This window comes from Petromyzon marinus, chromosome 5, assembly GCF_048934315.1.
Source record: "Petromyzon marinus isolate PM22_M1 ecotype Great Lakes invasive population chromosome 5, UKy_Petmar_22M1.pri1.0, whole genome shotgun sequence".
In the NCBI taxonomy this organism is placed as follows: domain Eukaryota; kingdom Metazoa; phylum Chordata; class Hyperoartia; order Petromyzontiformes; family Petromyzontidae; genus Petromyzon; species Petromyzon marinus.
Genome location: NC_133671.1, coordinates 8,252,035 through 8,275,436, shown reverse-complemented (window position 1 = coordinate 8,275,436; position 23,402 = coordinate 8,252,035). Strand labels below are relative to the sequence as shown.

Genomic DNA, 23,402 nt, shown 5'->3' with positions numbered 1-23,402 from the left:
TTCATTGCTCCATCTCCACGACGGGCATGGTTTTTTGAGCCCGAGTCTTCCTTTGACCACAACCCCGTCATCGTGCGTGGCCATTGGCCACGATTTCTTCTAGCGACGAGTTATGACCTCTCACGACAATAACATTTTTTAAAATTTTTTACCTGCGTATGCTCTCTGTAAATCCACATCTTCCTCTTTGTGTCTCTCAGTGTGATTGCCAGCATGCATCGCTCTGAGCTGCTGAGTGAACTCTTCACTTTAATCTTAACTTAAAAGCTTTCGTGACTGCAGGAATTCATATTCTTTGGGTCTTTCGGTAAAGTCACGTAGAACTATATTTTTTTACCAAAAACTACAACGTTTCGATCGCAACACAAGCAATCGTCATCAGGAAGAAAAAAAAAGATCGAAACGTCGTAGTTTTTTGGAAATGTTTTGTTCTACGTGACTTTACCGAAAGACCCAGAGAATATGAATTCACTTTTGTAAAATTTTCTTTCTCTGCATCCATAATTTCTGAACGGTTTTCCGAAACAAATAACACGATATAGGTTGCACTCGTTACACGCAAAGCGCTTGCCCACAAATGAACCAAGATACCTTTATGATCTCGTAAAGGAGCATAAACCATCATCACGCGAACTCCGGTATTCTTCGCAGCTGCGGCTTTTGGCGAGCCATCGAACAAAGACGGTCAGCACATCGCGCGCTTTTGGACACGCTTCCACGGCCGTCTGGAACGCTCTTCCTTCCGATATTAGGAAGCCACTGGAGCTATGCACTTTTTTATAGATGTATGAAGCACTCATTTCTTTAAAACTATATTTTGTGTTTAGTTTATTGCCCTTCCTCTGCACCTCCGATTAGCATGGTTGGCTACATACGGTGCAAAAATAAGTTGAACATACTGTACATACATGCACGAAGATGTTTTCAGTCAATTACTGAATGTTTATACAAGCGGGAGGAAACTGCAGCACCCAGGGAAAAGCCACGCGTGCGAGGGGGCTACACTCTATCCCGTACATACGGACCAGGCGAAGTTCACATTTTTGTTGTAACTGCTTCTCCTAGCGAGCTCCTTCTCCTAGCAAGGTATGGCACCTCCACGACGCCCACGTGTGGAAGGAAGTTTCACAATCCAATTTGTGTGGTGATCGAACAACCCTCTTTGCTGCCTGCACAGTGCTGGACTACAGGCAGCGTAACCATCACCACCACCACCGCTAACCACGCGAACGTCTCTCTCCGCAGGGGTCTAAATCGCCTCTGAACGCGAATTGGGGCGTCTCTCGCGTCCCTGGCGTTGTGTGACGGACTGGCACGGGGCCCTCTCTTGGTCCCTGCCCTCTGGGTGAGCTCGCCAGGGCTACAGATCGGGCCGCTGCATCATCATAATCATCATCACCACGGCCGTGGTGACAGCGAACGGGAAAGCCAACGGGGATCGGACACACGGGCACAGATATACCATAGGGACGCGTGCGGTTGGCGGACACCTATGAAGGGCAGAATGACATGCGAACGGGGGTATTTGTGGCCAGCATCAAGACGGATCACATTGTCTGCTTGGTAATACTGTTCCCACACTTCCATGAGGTACTTATGCAAGGATGAGTTGACCTAGGGGAGGCCCAATGGAGGTTGTGATACGTAAGTTAATTTACGTTTCGCCTCGCCTGGAATTGAACCATTGCCGAGTGGGTTAACTACTGCACCACCAATCCCCATGCACACACACAAAGACAAAGATCCCCCGCATAGCCTTAACAGACTGTAGGGGCAAGTGCTGTTAGCGAGCACCTATGAAGGCCGGAACGGTACACGAGGGGGTGGGTGGCCAACACCACGCCCGTCCGCCTTTGTCTCCCCAGTGGCGATGTTTACACATCGAACCAGGTACTCATTTGAGGCTGAGTCGACCTAGGGGAGGCCCGGGACCGGTTCAGATAATCGTCACTGGTGGTGTTGGCCGTGAGCGAGAATCGAACCCGGGTCGCCAGGTTCATAGCGCAGCGTAGCGCTAACCACTACACTATCGCTCCCCACACATACACACACATACAACAACAACAACCGCCATTCGCCACTAAGTGGCGGTGACGTCACCACGACGCTTGTGCCAGGCCATGTGCATCTTGAGGCCACGTGAAGTGTCGAACGCCCGCTGGCAGGAGGTCACGGGGCAGACCCAGGTGCCACGGGTCGACTGACCGAGATAACTGGCTGATGCACCACCTGTGCCCCCTACTGTGCCAACCTGCTGTGCTTTAGCCACCCGGCGCTCCGCTCGTTGTTGTGAGCGTCGCTCCTACGCCCTCCGTTGTTGTTGGAGGGCGACTGCCTCCAACTGCCCAGTAGAATCCTTCACGAGCCTCCTCCACAGAGGCCGATCTTGACACCGCTGGTACCAGTCATCGGCAAGTCCACTCAGCTCCACGTCCTCCTGTACCACATCACTCCATCTCTTCTCTAGCCCGTGCCGCGCCCGCTTAGCCCCCTCAATCCGGCCGAACAAAAGCTGTTTCGGCATGTGGTGGCTGGACATGCGGGCTACATGACCCAGCCAACGCAGCCTTCCCCGCCGGAGGAGCTCACCGATGGGACCTTGCCCAGATCTTTCAAGGATTTGTGAGCTCCTCACACAATCCAGTCTGGTTAAACCCAAGATGGATCGTAGGCAGGCCAGCCTAAATGTTTCTAACCGGCGAAGATGTTCCATTAGGGGGGTCCACGTTTCGCAAGCGTAGAGAAGGGAGGGAATGACCGTGGCCGAGAAGACCTGAAGCTTAGTGCGGAGCGACAGACCAGGTAGCTTCCACACAGCGTTACGCAACCGATGAAAATATATTGCCGCTCGACTGATTCGGAGTGAGACCTCTGCTGTTAAACTGGAGCCGGTCATAAGCACACTGCCCAGGTATGGGAAACTCTCCACTCTCTCCACAACTGCCCCATCACCGATTGGGAGTTGTGGGGGTGGAGTGCCCGATGGTACAAAATACCCAGGCAGGTGCTTAGTTTTGGTGGGGCTGATGGTAAGGCCCCACCTCTTAGTGGCACGCTCCAGTCTCAGCAGCAGCGTCTCCAACTCCTCCTCTGAATGAGCAGCTATTACCAAATCATCAGCATACATAACGTGGTTGAGCAATAGGGAGCCATCCCTTGACCGCACCCGGGCATCGATCAGCCTCCCATTATATCTGTACCATATGGAGATTCCCCCTGTACAGCTATTGAAGGCTTCACGAACTACGTGGTCAAAATAGATGTTAAATAATGTGGGAGCCAGAGGACATCCCTGTCGCACCCCAAGGTGTACAGGGAATGGCTCTGACTCCCGGCCACGTAGTTTTACCCGGGCACGCTCACCATCATGAAGGTCCTTAATGATCGTGAGCAGAGGGTCAGGTACTCCAAAAGCACGAAGAACAACCCAGAGCCCAGGCCTACTGATGGTATCATAGGCCTTGACCAGGTCAATAAAGCAGAGATGTAGGTCTTGTTGGAATTCCCTACACCTCTGCTGTAGCAGACGGACAGAAAATATGGCATGTGTGCAGGACCGCCCTTTCCTGAAACCGCATTGGGGCTCTCCAAGCCTCTCCTCAGCGTGCTTGGCAAGGCGATGTTGAATAATCCTTGCCAGGACCTTTCTTGGCACACTGAGGAGTGAGATGCCCCTGTAGTTGTTACAGTCTGTGCGGTCCCCCTTCTTAAAAAAGGGGGACCACCAGGGCATCCTTCCAATCCTGCGGAACTTGTCCAGTGGTCCAGACCGTTGTTATGATGTCATATAGGGCAGTCTGTGCACAAACGCCACCCTCCCTCAGCATTTCGCTTGGGAGATCACCTCTGCCCGCTGCCTTTCCTGGTCTCAGACTCCGGATTGCCTTCAGTACTTCCTCAACAGATGGCACCTCAGCCAGCCACTCACAGGGGGTGACTTCTTCCAATATTTGAGGCACCGCAGCCTCAGCAGGGTCATCCTCACTTTGTGCCACGATGTTTTCCTGGCTGAGGGATTTTCTCTCCCCCAGGACCTCACAGAAATGCTCAGCAAATCTGCAAACCTGTTCCTGGGGGTCGGAGATTGGATCACCGTTTTTTCCCCTAATGATGGTAATAGGTGTGGCGCTGCAGGTTACTTTTTTGATGGAGTTAAATAGAGATTTGTGATCACGGGCCACTGAGGCAGACTCCATCTCCTCAGCAACCCGCGACCACCACCCATCCTTGCAGCGCCTCACGGCTCTCCGAACCTCCGAGCGAAGGCTGCGGTAAGCCTCCTCATTCTCTGACGTGGGATTCTGTAGCCGATGACAGTGGGCCTGTCGCTTTTCCTCAACCATCCTGAACATCTCCTCTGTCAGCCAGGGTCTCTGGAGAGGTCTGGACCGTGTACCCAAAGCAGCCATTGCAGCTGCAAGAGTCACAGTCCTAAACCTCGCCCATTTACCCTCGACATCAGGAGGAGTGGGGGTCGATGCCAACCCCAGCCGCAAGCGATGATGAAATTCTCGCTTGCAACTTTAATCAGATAACTGAGACCAGGCCACTTTAGGTTTGAATGGGGTCCTGGGTGTACACCCACCACCGGAGTGGAAGAATGGCAGGCGCATCTTACAGATGACTAGTCGATGGTCAGAGGGCAGATCAGCTCCACATACACACGCACACATACACATACACCCACACATACACACGCACACATACACCCACACATACACCCACACAACAACCGCCATTCGCCACTAAGTGGCGGTGACGTCACCACGACGCTTGTGCCAAGCTATGTGCACCCTGAGGCCACGTGAAGTGTCGAACGCCCGCTGGCAGGAGGTCACGGGGCAGACCCAGGTGCCACGGGTCGACTGACTGAGATCACTGGCTGATGCACCACCTGTGCCCCCTACTGTGCGAACCTGCTGTGCTTTAGCCACCCGGCGCTCCGCTCGTTGTTCTGAGCGTCGCTTCTCCGCCCTCCGTTGTTGTTGGAGGGCGACTACCTCCAACTGCCCAGTAGCATCCTTCACGAGCCTCCTCCACAGAAGCCGATCTTGACACGGCTGGTATCAGTCATCGGCAAGTCCACTCAGCTCCAAGTAATCCTGTACCACATCACTCCATCTCTTCTCTAGCCCGTGCCGCGCCCGCTTAGCCCCCTTGATCCGGCCGAACAAAAGCTGTTTCGGCATGCGGTGGCTGGGCATGCGGGCTACATGACCCAGCCATCGCAGCCTTGCCCGCCGGAGGAGCTCACCGATGGGACCTTGCCCAGATCTCTGTCATGGACAGTGCTGTGGGGGGAGATCCAATTTTGATTGGCTCCTCCCCTCAGGGCAAATGTGTCCACCACAGGGGCTAAACGGGGGCTCTGGACGAGTGCGAGGGGCTGGTAACCCCTCCACCTTCAATTAATTACCACGAAACCACGAGTTAAACACCCACACATACACACCCACACATACACCCACACATACACACCCACACATGCACATGCACACATACACACGTACACCCACACGTACACGCACACATACACACGCACACATACACCCACACACGCACACATACACACGTATACCCACACGTACACGCACACATACACACGCACACATACACCCACACACGCACACATACACCCACACATACGCACTCAGACACACACACATACACCACCACGGACACTTACGCGCATGTGCACCGTGCGTGCTATGAGTACAGCAGACAGGCAGCCACAAACATTGCGTTTGGGCAGCAGTAATTTTTTTTTATCTCTCCCAAGTCTCTTTTCCAAATGCTGAGGAATGACCGGGGCTAATTATATCTCGTCAGCTCACACACACGCGCACTTGTGTACTGCGATCGAAGACGGCGGCTGAGATTGCCCCCCCTCCCTTTGCGTCACCTGTTTTCCATGAGGCTTTGCATGAGCGTACTTGGTTACATTCCTCTTTTTCACATTAAACACATTCCTGCGGAGGGAGCTGGTAGGAACGTTGGGTTGCTCGGTCAATGACCAGGGTCAACGGCGGCACCACGTGGTGTATTCCGCACAATATGCCCGACTGTGAGGGCGGGCACAAGCCGGCGTGAGTAGGTTAAACGTTGAGTTTTATAAGGGCACCACGGGGTGACCAGCCCCTCCACACCCAGCCCCACCCCTACCACCCCCCCACCCAGCCCCACCCTCCCCACCCTCCCGACCCAGCCCCTTCCCACCCTCCCCTCCCCACCCAGCCCCTCCCCACCCTCCCCTCTCCACCCAGCCCCACCCCTCCCATTTTTGGATGCACGACGGACGGACACAATAATCCCCTGTGGGCTGTTGTAACCAGAGGTTCCTACCAGTATGATTGTTCTACACGCAGTGTATACATACACACGTACAGACAAGTCATCGACTTACGAACGGGTCACGTTTCTGAGAGCCCGTTCGCAAGTCGATTTGTTCGTACCCTCGGAACTCAGTATTCAGTTGTACGCAACTGTCAGTGTTATAAAGTGTGTTGTGTTTTGACTTAAAACTTTCGTGACTGCAGGAATTTATATCTAAGTAGATATCTACGTGACTTTACCGAAAGAACCATAGAATAAGTGTATTGTGGTTCAACAAAAAAGGGAAGTATTGTTAAACTCATAGATAAAAATAAATATTGTACATTTACATGTAACACCATCACGAATACTGTATAGTAAATAAATAAAACAAAATAAAGTGAAGAGAGAAATAAATATAGTTTTTTATTTTCCCTGAGCTTGAGTCGAACGGTTCACTGCCGTTGTGCGTCACGTGGGACGCTGGGACTCATTACATCTTGCGGAGGATCGCTCCACCAGACAAAATAGTTCCATGGTTCGGTTCGTAAGTACGTAAGTGCAATCGCACGTTCGCAAGTTTGGTGGTCAAAGACAAAAACATGTTACGGCGGTTCGTTCGTAAGTTCGGATGTTCGTAAGTCAGATGTTCGTATCTCGGGGAATGACCTATATACTCATACTCTTTGGTTCTTTCGGTAAAGTCATGTAGGCATAAAAACTAAATTAATTAATTTGACCTATATACATGTGTAGTGACATAGTATGGGTCACTAGGGCGCGTAGCGCTGGTCACTGGTAGACAGCGGGATTGTGGGTGTAGTAGCCCGGTCTACCAGCAGCGCAGGTGAAATGTACCACTGGAGCGCATAGCCCCGATTGCTGGCAGAGAGGAGGGATCTAAGGACACAGCAGCCGGTCTGCCAGCAGGGCACGTGATAGGCCGGGGTAAGGGATGTAGGGTCAAGGTGACAGAGGGGACATGTGGGGCGAAGCCCAGAATCTTCTGGTAGTTTCCAGAAGGGGATTTGGCCGAGGGCGGAGCCATGCCACGCTGGGGAGGATAAGAGGGAGGTCCCGATGCTGGGTCGGGGCTGTCGTTTGGAATGGAACACGTTGTCTACGCAAGTCTTCATCCCCGTCTTCACCTCCTCGGCATTGTGGGTCAGGCAGTTTGCTGGCTATCCTGACCCGTGTCTAGTTATCCCCTGTACTGTGGAAGTATAGAATAAACGTGTACCTCCTACTATTAGTGTCTCTGAAGTGACTACTACACATGTAGTGACATAGAATCGGTCACTTAGCAGCATAGCACTGGCAGGGAAGGGGATCTGCAGCTACAGCAGCCCTGACTGATAGCAGGCCACATGATAGACCAGAGAGGGATGTAGGGGAAAGGTTACGGAAGGGGCACATCGAGAACCTGCTAGTCGGTTCTAGAAGGGGGGGCGTGGCCGGGGCAGAGCCAGGCCACGCTGACAGTATAAGAGGGCCCCGGGAGGGGACCTCAGGGCTGTCGTTTGGAGTGGGGTCCCGTCGTGCTGCTGCTGGAGTCTTCGCCGCCGTCTCCGTCTTCACCATCTCGGCGTCCCCAGTCAGGCAGTCTACCAGCTGTCCTGACTGGGAACCGTGAACTCTTAAGGCCGTGTTAATAAACAGAGTGCCTCCTACTCTTAGTGTCTCTGAGTCAGTCACTACATTTGGAGTCAGAAGTGTCGAAAGAATTAGTCAGTATTTTCAAGTCGGCCAAGAAGAAGACTCCAGCTATTGTGTCCTCGGGTGATGAGGACGACGGGGACGTTATCTCCCCGACGGCCCCGGAATCGAGGAGAATGGTGGCGCGAGCTCAACGCACGCCCCCGCGGGCTTGCTCTCTGCTGCGGCAGAGCTGGTTGCCCAGCTTGGGGGTTGCAGTGCCTGCAGAGGACGCTGCAGCACGGGGGCAGCGGGCGGGCATATCAACCGTTGCCGTCGGGCAAGCGCGGGAAACGGCGGAGCTCCAGCCCACGCAAGTGGTCGCCATTTCCCCCGCCGCGAGCGGGGCGCCAAAATCGGCCGCCATTCTTTTCGACTGGGCGGGAAACGCTTCCCGCCAAATTCAACTTGCCGTCGGCGTCTCGTCCGGAGGTGCCTTCTCTTCAGAAGCGGCTGCTGTTCGTCCAGGAATTTGTGGCCGCGTGGGGTGACTGGACAGCTTTCCAGCGCCGTTTCACCACTGCTTGCGCCCTCGCGGGATGGTCTGACGAGAAGGCGCTGCGGGCTCTGCCCGCCACTTTGGACACTGACTCCTTGGTGGCATTCAATGCAATCTCCGCAGCGGACAGAGCGACGCTGCCTCAAGCGTGTGCCCAGATGGCTGCCATTTTCGACCCGCCGTCCAACGCGCGTCGGAAATTCGTGCTGCCAAGACGGGGGGAGACTGAGACGCCCCTCGCCTTTCACAGCGTGTTGCTGTGACTGGGCTACGTCGCACATCCGCAGATCGAGCAGACGGCGCTGGACTCTCTGGCGCTTCAGAGGTTGCTATCGCTGGCCCAGGAGATGGGCGTTTCTCTGCCTGCCACAGAAGAGGACGACTTAACATCCTTGAAGCTAGCCCAATGCATCCAAGCCCATTTCAACTTACAGCGGTGGCCCAGGGTGGCCGCCTGCGCAGGGTTCTCGGAGGACGAGGACGAGCCGGAGCATCAGGAGCCGGAGCAATCCTGTGCTTCGTTTGTCAGGAGCCCGCATGGGAAGGATGGCACGGGACAACGAAGGGAGCGAGAACGGCGAAGAGGGACCCCCTTCCAACGTGGAGGTCCCCGGTCGCTTGCTTTAAGTGCGGCCTGCGGGGCCACATCTCCAAGGGATGTCGCGCCCATTGGGCCATTTACACATCGTCCCGGGGGTCCCAAGGAAGCCCATTCTTGTTCCGCCTGGGGGCCTGGGGACGAGGACCCGCTCTAAAACTGTTAGGTTTTGATAGCCCGCCCATTTTTGTTGTTGACCAAATTAGTTCAAACGCCGTCTGGCAGGTGGCCGCAGACGCGAGCCAGGCAGTGGCTAATGGTTGACCTGGGGTCCTTCCCGACGCTAGTGGGCTGCGGCACGCTGGCGATCGTCGGACATTGTTCAATCCCTGGGGTCCGGGTTCATTACTGTGGGTTCTCGTTGGTATTTGTTAATTCTCCCGGTTGGTTTTATATGGTTCTTGCAGTTCCTGCTATGCGGAGGATGGATGTCAGCCGGGACTACTGTTTTTTTTTTTTTTTACGGGGGGTGTAGGGGTGATGTAGTGACATAGAAACGGTCACTTAGTAGCATCGTGCTGGCTGCTGGAAGGGAGGTGGATATGCATCTACATCAGCCCTGACTGACAGCAGGTCACGTGATAGACCAGATAGGGATGTAGGGAAAAGGTTACGGAAGGGGCACATCGAGAACCTGCTAGTAGGTTCCAGAAGGGAGGCTGTGGCCGGGGCAGAGCCTGACCACGCTGACAGTATAAGAGGGGCCATGGGAGGGGACCTCGTGGCTGTCGTTTGGAGTGGGGGGATCCCGTCGTGCTGCTGGAGTCTCCGCCGTTGTCTCCGTCTTCACCATCTCGGCGTCGCCGGTCAGGCAGTCTACCAGCTGTCCTGACTGGGAACCGTAGTTATCCAGTGTGAATTGTTAACGCTGTTTAATAAACAGTGCCTTCTACTTTTAGGGTATCTGAGTCAGTCACTACATACATATGCAGGGCGGCCCAAAAGTCAGGACACATAGGGTTATTATATTAAGCTTAACAAATCACATAGGGTTATTTAAATTATTGTAAGAATATTCAAACCGACTTCTTTTAACATTAACGTGTGTGCGCATGAATTATTTTTTTGAATTAATATAGGTTTTTTTTCACGTTACAGGAATAATATTTGAACATCCATCATTTCTGCTTTGTCTCAATTCATTCCGGGTTCTTGGTCGAAATGTTTTTTAACGACGGATATAAGGTGACGCCACAGGGAGAGAAAAAAACCCCAGATATTAATAATGTCAATGGATAAAATATTAACTTGAATAACAAACAATTTAAATGCTATAATTCCAGTGTTAAAACTAATTAAATAACCCTACGCGTCCTGACTATTTTGACGGCCACCCTGTTTTACCGTACAGTACGCGGTTTCTAAAAGTAAGTTATCCGAGCCAAATTTAGTTACAGGAAGTATATTTGTATTTATTTATGTACGTTCCTTCACTGTTTTATGTCTCCTTGTAATGCGGTGACTTTTGTTGTCTGCTCTGATTTTTATTCGGTTGTCTCTGCTGTTAAGTTCCATCATTTTGGTGACCCGGGTCACCCCTCGCACACAGGACTCATCCTTGTGTCTGGAGTTCTGGTAAGGGAAAATCAATTGAAGTTGAAACAAAACTTTTCCAGAACGCACTGCCACACGTTCTTCTGCAGAACTGCAAGAAGCATCTTCTCGGGGTATATTGGAGCGACACTCGAGCTGGTTCTCTGGCATTGTCTTCGTAGGCAATCCCTGATATCAAAGCTTTTTGAAAATAAACTTTATATTTTACCAGGGAAGGCTCCACTGAGCTATATGGCTATTTTTTTCAGAAGCGACCTGGCCACGAATGATAGCTCAACGAAGTGGCTTATCACGTGTAAATGTATAGCAGCCAAATACTCTAAACGCGCGTTGGTTTTAAATCTAGAGGGAAAAACCGGAGGACCTGGAGAAACATCCACCCGATCACGAGGAGAACGTGCAAACTCCAAATATACAGCAGGCGTTAGGGTCGGGATAGAAACGCACGAGCTCCTGCATGCCAGGCGAGGTAGTGAACATCTCGCTGCCATCGTGCCGAGATGTTAACTATAACGACACGAGGCGCCGCTGAGCCAGCTGATTCAGCAGGAGCGTTGCTTCACCTCGTGGGTCATAGCCGTCTGATTTCACAATGAGGATATCATTTGTGACGACCCCCCACCCCCCCACACACAATAAAGAATAATAATCAAACAAGCAAAACATATAAACGATTTGGGAAACGCATGTCACTGTATGTATGTCCATCTATGTACGCATGTCAATGTGTGCAAATTGAACTACTTTCGCACCATACGTAGCCAACCGTGCGCGCTAATCGGACCACAGACATACCGACGGATTAAAACAGAGGCGGATCGGCAGACGAGTGGTGGAGCGCGCCTACTGGACATCTGTGAAAAATAAAGAGCTTCACAGCTCATCGGATTCCTCCTGCTGTATAAGCACAGATTCTGATTCTGTGCGCAGGTTACGGCTCGTTTACGAGGTCCGGGGGGGGGGGGGGGGGTCACGCGGTGGCGCGCGAGATGGACCGCGAACGCGCAGGACCGGCGCCGCGTGTCGCAATCCGGGGGGCCGCGATTAGATTCGCGAGTGGATTATCCTCGCCGCGTTTGTGTTGTTGTCCGTCCCCTTTTCTTTCCGTTCGCCTGGACGTTCAGAACTCGCGGGCGTTCTGTGGGGATTGTAAAAAACACAAAACCCAATAAATTCTCACGCGCGCGCAGCCATGGCTGGATCTGCACGTTGCCACGCCGTTGTGTCCACGACGGGAATTGTCATCATCGCCATGCTCACTTATCCCGTGACAGGTAAAGGCGCAGCCCTGTAATTTCCTGCTCGTGCCACTGCTGGCGGAAGGCCGCTCAAGAGAGACAGCCCCCTCTCGGGGGAGTATTTGTCCACTCCTTCCACGCTAGGCCAGACGTCTTGGAAGAGCTGGGAGTAACCCAAACAGTACCCCAGCATACGCGACCTGACAATCGACTCACTGTGGTGTTATCCATTGAGACTGCTGGGTGGACTCGAGGCATAGGGATTTTAGAAACTCGGGCCCCGTTGTTTCAACTGGTCGCACCGGAGGATCGAATCGATCCGGCGACCTCTGGAGTGCATTGGCTTCTGGTTGTCGAACGAATACATTATATGGTCGCACTCATTACACGCAAAGTGCTTGCCACAAATGAGCCACGATACTTTGCTGATTTCGTCAAAGATCATAAACCATCACGCGGTCATCCTCGCAGCAGCGGATTTTGGCTGGCCATCGAACAAGGAACGGTTGCTTTTAGATGCGCTTCTGCGGCCGTCTGGAACGTTGTTCTTTCCGATATTAACAAGCCACTGGAGCTATGCACTTTTAAATCTAGATTGAAAAATATTTTTTTTGTATGTTTAGTTCGTTGTCCTCCCACCCCCCCCCCCCCCCCACGGCACCTCCGATGAGAAACGGTCGGCTACGTACGGTGCGAAAGAAGTTCAACGTGCGGCACAAACGTACGAGTCCATTGCGCCGTGCCCATTGACACCACAGTGGCAGCAATCCCAGACCGAGCTGTCGTTTTGCCGCTTGTAATGCCGGCGGCAGCAACGCGGCCCACGCTGCCACGCGCCTCGCCTCCCCAGCGGGGGATGCCCGCGTGGCGAGGTTATTTTTCATCACGAGGCATTTGCGCAAGAGCGATGTCATAACGCGAGTGCCGTTAACCACTCAAATGCCCCCCTCCCCGTCTTCTGTGTCAAGGGGGGAACGGAGGCTCGGCTGATCATGAAAGAAGCATTGTCGCATGGCACCACGCACGCAAAGACGACGACGATGATTACGATGATTATTATTCTTATTCATGCATCGCATCGATGCCCCTGTCTGGAAACAATAACATGGTGTCGCAGTTGTGTGTAAGCAGGGTGTCATAAGTCATCTCGCGCGAAGGCAAAGGTGAAACGTGGATTTTATGCTCCGTAAGTTAAAAAAACAAACCGATCTATTGAAGCTTTTGTTTGGCCAATTACATTTCTATTTGGTCGTTCTGTCCCTGATTCATATTTTGTTCTTTTAGCTCTGTTTCCTGTTTGGCGAGTTTGTCTCTGGCATAGCGGAGGAAACAAAAACATCGCCAGAGTTTGTCAATCCACTGCTAGAGGAAGGCTTCTCCATGCCGGCCGCAGTGACCACCGTGGTAAATTAAGGTCAGTGTTGGAGTGGGGGGAGCGGGGTGTTAGGAGTCCAGACTTGGTTGAGATATCACCACTGAGATTAGCCGTGGCTGGGAGTTAAACTCATGTTGTTGGGGCTCAAATCCCAGTGTGATAATCTTCGTGCCACCGCTCCGCGCCCACTGAATTAGCAAGTTCCCCTAGTACGGTTGTCTTTTAAACCAAGTTACGATTATTTGCATATTCAGCAACAATCTCACAGTTGTGGTGTGTATTTAGGCCACGTCATGAAGCTGAACGAAGGCAGAAACATCGATCGCCTGGCAGTCAGTGGGCACAGCGAAACGATCGTGCCGGCGACCTTCCCCATCAATCGGCGGCGAGAATGGGGGGGAGGCTCCGGTGAAGTCACCGCTCATTCAAGTTCCATAACCTAGCGGTGTCCCGGCGATGGGGGCGATCATTTGGCACGGGGCGTATATGTTGCCCTTGGAGATGGGTGGGGCAAGGCCTGGCTTGAGCATGAAATACAAAATGAACGGTGACGCGTCTCTGGGTTTGCACGGTTTTTGGAGGCCCGTGCTGTGTGACCGCCGCGTCACCCGGAACCATGCGGGAGCCTGGGGGGCCGGCTACGTAACGACTCGTGTGAACAATTCCGTCGGTTCACAAGAGGTGAATTCAACTAAAAAAACACTGGTAGCTATTTTTGTTATTTTATTCTACCAGGTAAGGCCCCACAGAGCGATGGAGCTATTTTTTTTTTCAGAAGCGAGCTGGAGGACCCGGAGAATAATCGACGCGAACCACGGGGAGAGAGACACCGCAAACTCCAAATATACAGCGGCAGGCATTGTCAGGGTCGGGATCGAACCCACGACATCCTGCATACCAGGCAAGGTAGTTAAGATTTCGCAATGGTCACGAGAACTTCGAATGATTTGTGCCACCTTGCGATGTGACAAATTGCCAACGGTTGGGGTGCAATAATTTATTCAGATGTTTCCGTTATGGTCAGTGTAGCAGCCTGTAGTGGCAGCAGGCGTCACACGAACCCATTACAAACACGGCTTACGCATTTACATTTGTTTTACGATTCTCACACGCACGCGTTGAAGCATTATCTCAGGAGTATGTTAGGAGTGAGTTCAATGGATAGGCTGAGGGATCGAGACGTAAAGAAAAGGAACAGGAGGGTCCACCCGATGGTGCTGCTGTCGAAGCAGGAGAGATTCGAGCGCCCGCGATGACAACCGCGGAGAGACCAGGGACAGAATCAAGCGACGTGAGCGGAAGACTGCTGAGAAGGGATGAGAAGCGGAGCGAGACGGTGGCACTCAGATTGGCGCGGTTGGCTACGTACGTTGCGAAATAAGTTCAGCGTGCATGGAAGATATTTTAAATCAATTTATGAGTGATAATTATGCAAGTGTGAGGAAGCTGGGGCAACTAGAGAAAACCCATGCATGCGAGGGGGCAACACTCTATCCCCATACAGACGGAATATGTCGAGTTCACATTTTTTGCTGTAACTCCTTCTCCTGGCGAGCCAGGGTATGACATCTCCATGGTTCACACGGGTGGAAAGAAGTTTCACAACAATTGGTGTTTATGGATCCACCAACCCCTCCCTGCTGCCTGCAGGGATGGCAGCAATGAGATCAAAATCAAATCATTCGGCGGCTACTAACTGGACAAGAACAACCCGAGGCAAGGAACATTTTTTTTTTATTATAAAATTTGAGGGAGGCCTTTGCCTACCAGTAAAAAGTTACAGGCCGACCATAACAAGAACAACAACACGATTCAATAAGCGTGTTGTAAGCGTAAGAACTGACACTGCCCGCCGATTTAATCACGGACGCATGGCCAGATTCAAACCCAGGATGTCTGCAGTTCTGGGTCACTGCACCAACGTGGCCACCATGAGCCCCTGAGTCACTCAGTTGAAGGTGTTTAACGTTTACCACCACGAAGGGGCCAGATTCGCAATAAACAGCACAATCGAATTGAACAAGGGTACTGTAAAAACTTTGAAAAAGAGACAACTAGCTTCATCAGGCTGTTGGCTGATGAAGCTAGTTGTAATGACTGGCGAAACGTCGTACTCAGATTGTAGATGTTGTGGCTTGGCTCTCCAACACGCCGGTGTGCTGTACTAACAACGAATTGGCCACGTTCTGTTTACGTGCGAACCCTTACTGGTTGGTTGTGTCGGGTGGTGGTGGGTTTAACGACACATTTATATATTTACGCGATCAAACCCCAAAAAAACCTCTATTATGGATGATATTGGTCGCGAAAGCGTCCTACGTGTTAAAGCAAAGAAACGATGATGGGAGAGAATTCCAAAACGGAGCAGTGTGAGCGAAGAAACAACAAGAGCTGTGACCTGCAGTGTGGTGACTGAGTGAGTGGGTGAGCGAGTGGTTGAGTGGTTGAGTGATTGCGTGGGTGGGTGAGTTAATGGGTGGGTGAGTGAGTGTGCGAGTTTTTGCGTTCTAGTGATCTGCAGTGTGGTGTGTGAGTGTGGGTGGTTAAGTGAGATAGTCGGTGGGTGGGTGAGTGAGTGTGAGGATGAGTGTGTTCTTGTAATCTGTAGTGTGGTGCTGATTGAACACAGTGTGGTCGATGAGACGAAACAATCAGCGTCTGGTTCACCGAGTTCCTCAACGTGGGTGGATGAATCAATGAGTGACGTTCACGGGAACAGCCACCATTTGACAGGCGACTCGCCGACTCCTAACTTAGGGCGGCGGCTTTTGGCTAACCATCGAATAAAGACGCTCACCGCTTCGCGCGCTTTCAGGTGCGCTTGTGCGGCCGTCTGGAACGCTCTTCCTTCCGATATTAGAGAGCGAAATATAAACGTTTCAAATCTAGATTGAAAACCCATTTCGTTAGAACTGATGATTGTGTTTAGCTTGTTGCCCTATCCTCCCCGGAAACCCCGATTAGCAGAGTTGGCGACGCACGGTGCGAAAGAAGTTCACCATTCACACGTAAGGCATCGCACTGCGTTCCAAGTTACAGTACCCCCGTGCGTTAAACGAGCGCGGGGGAATTTTCACGAGCACCACGGGTAAAGCATGCCGCTCGCTATAAATACAGGAGTCGTGGAATGGAAATGCCAGTTGGAATGTCACCACGAACACGAGTGAAGCCACTGTGTGCCGACCGCTGGTGCCACGCAAAGGGAAGGAGGGAGCCGATGGGGGTTGCCGGACCTTTTTTTGTTGTCCTTCCCCTCCCCCACTCCCCCCGGCACCTCCGAGCACCGCGGTTGGCAACGTACGGTGCGAAAGAAGTTCAACGTACATATACGTGAGCTCCGACAGGGGCTCTGTGGGGCCACGCGGGGCGCGGGGTGGGAGCGGGCCCTTGTGTGGGCGGAGTAAGCGCCCGGTGAGAATGTTGTTGTGTGGGCGAAGTGCCGCACGCCTTCAAACCGGCGACCCTGCACGCGGGGTTGGTGGATCACGCGGGGACGGAGTAATCATTTACAGTATACTGCGTGCACTAAAAGCTCAACACACTAGTCAACAACACTGCGGCCTTAAAATAAACATGGATAATTGGCGACGTTTCGGGCAATGGCCCTTGAGTGTATTTAGTTGTTTTGTTGTTGTTGTTGGCTGTGCTTGTACATCACTGCCAGCACAGCAGCAACATCATCACCACGTTGAACTTCTTTCGCACCATACGTAGCCAATCGTACTCGGTACATATACTGGCAATCAACCCCAATGCTATCTCTGAGCCAGTGATGGATATCAACAGTTCACACATTCACGTGTCGAGTGGCACAGCAGCGTGATTGGCATGGGCCCTGATCTAAGAAATGGCACTGGGAGGGGGGCGGGGAAGGGGGGCGCCCTGTCAAAGATTTTCCATCCTCGTAGCCCGGTGCCTGGACCCCTTCGGCCAGTGCGCAGTTGCACCGCCTGCGCTCCTGACAGCGATGCGACTGCTCAGGACAGACGCCAATTTGCCATATAATTGGTATCGCGGTGAGATCCCACGGAGTTTACTCGTGTTGGTGAACCTGGGGAGATGATGCTAGGTTGGCTGGCCTTCTGCCTGGGATTTGAACTTTCCAATGGCGAGCTGCTCGCTAAATCACTAAACCAATTGTTGCCACTCACCCGGAAAGAAAGTGTGAGTGTGCGTCTCTACTCAGCCGGACCCATATGTGGAACGTGTCTAAAGTATAAAATGACTCGTCTGAATACAACCGATTGTAAAAAAAAAAGAGTGACCTCTTGATTTGAAGTTTCCGTGACTGTAGGGATCCATACTCTTTGGTTCTTTCGGTAAAGTCATCACGTAGGTATAAAATGTATTTGGTGATTTAATTTATTTTATTTTATACCTACGTGACTTTGCCGAAAGACCCAAAGAGTAAAGAGTGATGTCTTTCCAGGATAACCTAATAAACCAACATAATTTTGTTAAGCAGTGGCGCAGTGGTTAGCGCACTGCACTATGAACCCAGCCACTTGAACCGGTATTGGTGTTGGAGTCCCTCTCCCCACCCCTTCACCAACCCGCACTGATCAGTGTGGTGAAGTATGGTCAGTCAAACAACCCTCACGCTCGACGCGGCGTGGGGTGGCAGCAAGAGTAATTGTATAAGAATGGAAACATTAAATTCCAAGTTGAGAAATCATGGTTGGGCCATCGGCTGTTGGGTGGTAAATGCGCCGAGAGCCATCAGAACTTCTTTCAGAACCCCAGCCCAGAGCTCACGTGCTCCACAACCACTGTTAAACGACAGCTGGTTAGGATAAAAAAAACAAGTGGTAAGCGGTAGTGCAGTGGTTAGCGCGCTAAGCTACGAACGCAGCGACCCAAGTTTGATTTCCGCTCACGGTCCACGCCAGTGACGATCATCTGAACCGGTCCTGAGCCTCTCCTAGGTCCACTCAGCCTTAAAATTAGTACCTGGTGCGATGTGCAAACATCGTCACGTGGTGTGGGCCACCCACCCCCTCATGTGCGTGTCGGCCTTCATCGGGTGCTCGCAAACAGCACTTGCCACAAAAGCTTGTTAAGGCTATACTGGGGATCTTTGTCTTTGGTAAGGATAACGATATTCACGCAGCAAAGAAATAACTTTTTTTTTTAATCGCATTGGCTACAACGCAAAGCGGCCAGGAACACACCGCACTATTGAAATGACAATAGTTAAGCGTCAACACGTTTTTTCTTGCATCGAGTGAGGTTATGATCCAAATTTGTGACAAGAGGCGATGATGGGAGGAGGGCATTACAAAGTGGAGCAATGCGATGGGAAGAATAAAAACGAGCGTGAGTTGCAGTGTGGTGCAGGGCCGTATTGCGTGATAACAAAAAAAATGTCACCAAGATATCTTCTTGAATAAAACAAATATTGACATGGGCTGCTCGTCGTTGCGATTTCTTTGCAGGGGTAACAAGTCGCTGACTCTTTGCAAGCGAGGCGTATTACACCTGAAACAACAGTCAGATAAATATTTAAGCTTTAATGAAAAGTAAAGCAACATGGCGCTCTCCACGCGGTCGATTTGTCAGGACATTGAATTTGTTATCGATGAAAATGAACGGCATCCTTTCTAAGCTGCGTCATCCGATATGATGATCATAGTAAAAAAAAAATTGTTGAAGAAATGTTCGCTTGTAATATTTCTAGGCTCACCTCGTAATTTTTTTTGTCTTAAATAATTTCAAATTGAATCTGCTTATCTGCGGCACGCAGAGCGCACTAACCATTCAAATTCGGGCGCAGACTAAATAATGAAGGTGTGAGCGGTAACGACGTCAGTCCAGCGGGGTGACGGCGGCGGTAGTAACATTGGGCAGCAGCAGCAGCGACTGTCGAAAGTTATCGCTGAAGGCCTACGAAGCAGAAAGTGCATAGGGCCGACAATAATATTCATCCGGCCCTGGTGTGGTGGTGGTGGTGATGATGGTGGTTGAACACGTTGGCGATGAGACGAGACAGTTTGGTATTCCCATACCTGTTAACTCCTTAACAGTGCCTAGCTTATTCAGACCTTATTGGTCACCACGTGCTCTTATAAATCTCAATATTCATCCTACAAAGTCCCATCGCAAGGGAGAAACACAAACAAACAGACGAAACATTGTTTGGCCGTATTGAAACGGCTGCACGCCGTATGAACCTGAAAACTCAATTTCCCTGTACAAGAATACGGGTATCCCGTATGGGTTGACAGGGTATGTATTCCTCACCACGGAATCGTACCCGTGTTAAGCAAGCGATAGAAGAGTGAAATAGAGGCGGTTTACCGCCGGTATGAGAATGACTGCAGAGTGAATCGGTAACTGCTGGAAGTCACACCCCGAGTGTTTAACAATGAATTATGTTGAGTAGAGTGAAGTAGGAATCGGTTGCTCCACCCCAGATATGAGAGCGGCATTCCCAACAGCATGGGAAACATTCACAGTACAATACTGGTGGTCCATATTTCTTGCGACCCCACCCCCTCCCCGTTAATAGGGCCCTAAATGTTTTCCCCTTTGCACATTCATTTCTGTTTTAAATAAACCCTACTTAAAAAAAAAAACGTTTTAGAAAATTAATCGGGGGTCACAAGACATCTGGGGCACAATCCACAATAAAGAAACAAACACCCCGAGTTTCACGATGCGTTCCTGAAACGCGCGACGACGAATATCGAAACGAGGTTCAACGAAAGCGATTTACAGGGTGGGTGGGCCGGAGGCGACGGCTGGCAGACAACGGATAGGAGAATTTAGAATCATCATATTCATTTACACCGGAGGAATCAGATGAGCTATAAAGCTCTTTTTCCACAGATGTTTCACCACCCCCCCCCTCTCCCAGCCCACCCCAGAGAAGTCGGGACGGGCGTTGTCTGTGAGCGGCGCTTCCAAACAGCTGCCGACCCAGCAGCGTGGCAACGTGGAGCCCCCGGCCTCGAGCGAGCCGAGGCCGGGGGGATGAAAGAGGGCGTCGGAGTCGCTTAGCGGGACGAGGAAAGGGGGAGATGGAGGAGGCTCGCGCGTGGCTCGCTTCCGCCGTTTCGTCCTGAGGCTCGCGAAGCAGCAAGGGTGGCGGCTTCGTGAGCTGCTCGGTGCGGCGAGGTACCCCCCCTACCCCTACCCCGAGGGGGAGGCGAGGTACCCCCCCTACCCCGAGGGGGAGGCGAGGTACTCCCCCTACCCCGAGGGGGAGGCGAGGTACTCCCCCTACCCCTACCCCGAGGGGGGAGGCGAGGTACCCCCCCTACCCCTATCCCCCCCTACCCCTACCACGAGGAGGGGAGGCGAGGTGCGACACTTTTAGCTGCCAACGCCGTCTGGACGCTTGGGACCCCGCACGCGCGCGGCCGCCTTTGGGGGCAGTTGTCGTGACGGGGCCGTTGCGCGCCCACAACAACAACAACAACGATGACAACAACAACAACGATGACAACAAGAACAACAACAACAACGATGACAACAAGAACGACAACAACGAGCAACACCCCCCCCCCACCCTGAGCTCTACGGCGACGGCCCCACTCGCGTGCAGGGACGCGCCACCCGCGCCTGCCACGGTGACATTGGAGCTGTCAGAAGGCGACTCTCCAGCATGTTGTCTCTGTAACGCGTCTGCGACCTGCTAGATCAATCAAAAATAACGGGGCATTTAACAAACAAAAATCTAATTCGGTAAGCAACAACAACAAGAACAACTTTCAACGTTGTCAAGTTAGCCGGCAAATGCACTGCGGTGACTACGAGACGGCGAGTTCTGAATAAATAAAGTCACCAAGTCGGTCCTTCAAGTGGCTTCGTCGACGCCCGTTCGTCTCGATCTTTAGAGCCGTTCGCCACGAGTCTCGACCTCCACTCTCCTGCGTCGGTGTCTCTTGTGAGAGCCGCGCTTGTCCCGTCTCTCCTAGCAGCTCGCTGACCGATATCATTCACGCGTCTGTCTCCGCAACCACCACCACCAACCACGCCATTCGCTAATTTCTCTCTCTTTCTCTGTGTGTGTTTCCAGCCACGCTCTCGTCGAAGCCCCTACTCTCTGCACACACACACATCACACACGCACAGCAGTTGCCCTGTCTGTCTCTCACTGCCTGCTTCCCCTTCGCTGTTTCTCACCTCTCACTTTGACCGTCCACTCATTTGGCCCGAATGCCCAACGCTCTGTCCCAGTTCAACACGTAGGCGGCTTTCGCGAACGATATCATCCATAATAGAGGTGTTTTGGGTTAGATCGCGTAAATGTATAAATGTTGTGTCGTTAAAACCCGCCACCGCTCCGACACAGCCAACTAGTAAGGTTTGTCACGTAAACAGAACGTGGCCAATTCGTCACTTAGTACAGCAACACCGGTTGTGTTGGAGAGCCAAGCCACAACATTCACAATCCGCGTACCGTAACGTTTCGCCGGTAATCACAACCAGCTTCATCAGGCGACAGCCAGATTTGTGGAGAGGTCCACGCGCTTCGTTCCTCCAGTCCCACACATTCACCTCCCCACGTGCGCGCGTGAGTGCTGAGCGGCAGGGTTAGCGGTTAGCGGTTAGCGGTTATCGGTTAGCGGTTAGCGCTGCGCTACGAACCCGGCGACTCGAGTTCGATTCCCGCTCGCGGCGAACAACACCAGTGACGAGATATCTATCTCTCTCTCTCTCTGAACCGCTTCTGGACTAACACCCAGGTCGAGTCAGCCGCCGAATGAGCACCTGCTGCGGTGTGCAGTAAAACATCGCCACTCGGGGAGAGACAAAGGCGACCGGGAGTGGTGTGCTGGCCACCCACCCCCTCGTGTGCAACTTGACACAACAGTCTGTTAAGGCTACACGGGGCGGCGGGGTGGTGGTGGGTGGGTGGGTGGGGGTGGGGGGTCTTTGTGTGCGCTCCTGTCCTCCTGTCCCCACGTACGCCACTCATTCAAACCCCACGAGGTGTTCGCCACAGCCCGCTCGCCTCCCTACCTCAACGTCGCTCCCCTCGTGCTCTGCTGCGTCTCCACGCTTGCTTGCTTGCTGCTGCTGCTGCAGCACCACCACCACGCGCTATTGTTCCGACCACGCGACGTTGAGCAAACAACGCGGCGAGTTGCAAAGTGGGCCAACTTGCGGCGTAATGCTCACCCAGGACACGTGCAGGAAACTGCCTGACGGAGCAGATAAGGGACTTGGGGGGGTGGTGGTGATGGTGGTGGTGGGAGGCAAGTAGCCCGCGTGGTGGCTCACACCGTTATGCGCACAAGCCCCCTACAGTGTTGGCGGTGCGCTGGGCCGCATTACTACGATCGGAGTGTAACCCTATATTGATCTATACTGAGAGCTGCTAAAAATATTGTCTGGTTGGGTGGTGGAGTTGGGGCGTGGGGGGGGGAGCCCGCTGTTGGTTGGGTTGTGGCCGGAGGTGGCGGGCGGGTGGCGAGGTTGATGTGGGGGGGTGGGGGGGTTGAGAGAACGAGAGAGGGGGCATGGTGCACGCGTGCGTCTACTGATTGACAGCGTGTGTGTGAGTAGTGAGGGGGGGGGGGGGGAGCGGTGGCGCAGTGGTTAGTGCGCCGCGCTGTGAACCTGGCCACGCGAGTTCGAGTCCCGCCCAGGGCCGATGTCAGTGACGATTATCTGAACCGGTCCTACGGCTCACAGGGGTGCGGTGTGTAAACATCGTCGCGTGCCGTGCTGGCCGGCCTTCATAGGTGCCTCGCTAGCAACGCTTGCCCCACAAAAAGTCTGCTAAAGGCTATAGCGGGAATCGTTGTCTTTGTGTGAGTTGGGAGCGGTGGCGCTCTGCGTAAATTTTTTTTTTTAACTGGTTGTGGCACAGCCTAGCATGCTTTGGTGTCATCATAACCCCAGCAATTTGACAGATAGAGGCAGTTGGGTGTGTGTGGTACTGCTGTCACTTACCACGTCCCCACACATAGATAGGGGCGAACAATACTTGCCTAAACAACCACGAATGTACGGATGTATGTATGTATGTATGTTGAACTTCTTTCGCACCGTACGTCGCCAACCGTGTTAATCGTTTCTCTTCGAATCAGTTGTGTGTCGTGAGGGCAGTAGCCTGTCCGTGCCAGCAAAAAAACATGACAATTAATACAACTGGATATCGCCGTCGACAACAAGAGACAC

The 23,402-nt window shown here is 52.5% G+C and overlaps 1 protein-coding gene across 1 annotated transcript in view; it reads right to left on the bottom strand.

Annotated features, from left to right (window-relative positions):
• Nucleotides 1–22,672, bottom strand: part of LOC116939283 (uncharacterized) — a 36,853-nt gene extending 14,181 nt beyond the window's left edge. Inside the window, exon 1 of the mRNA XM_032947491.2 lies at nucleotides 22,239–22,672. The gene's annotated coding sequence lies outside the window, so the exon portion shown is untranslated. The remainder of the gene's footprint in view (nucleotides 1–22,238) is intronic.
• Nucleotides 22,673–23,402: the final 730 nt, after the last annotated feature.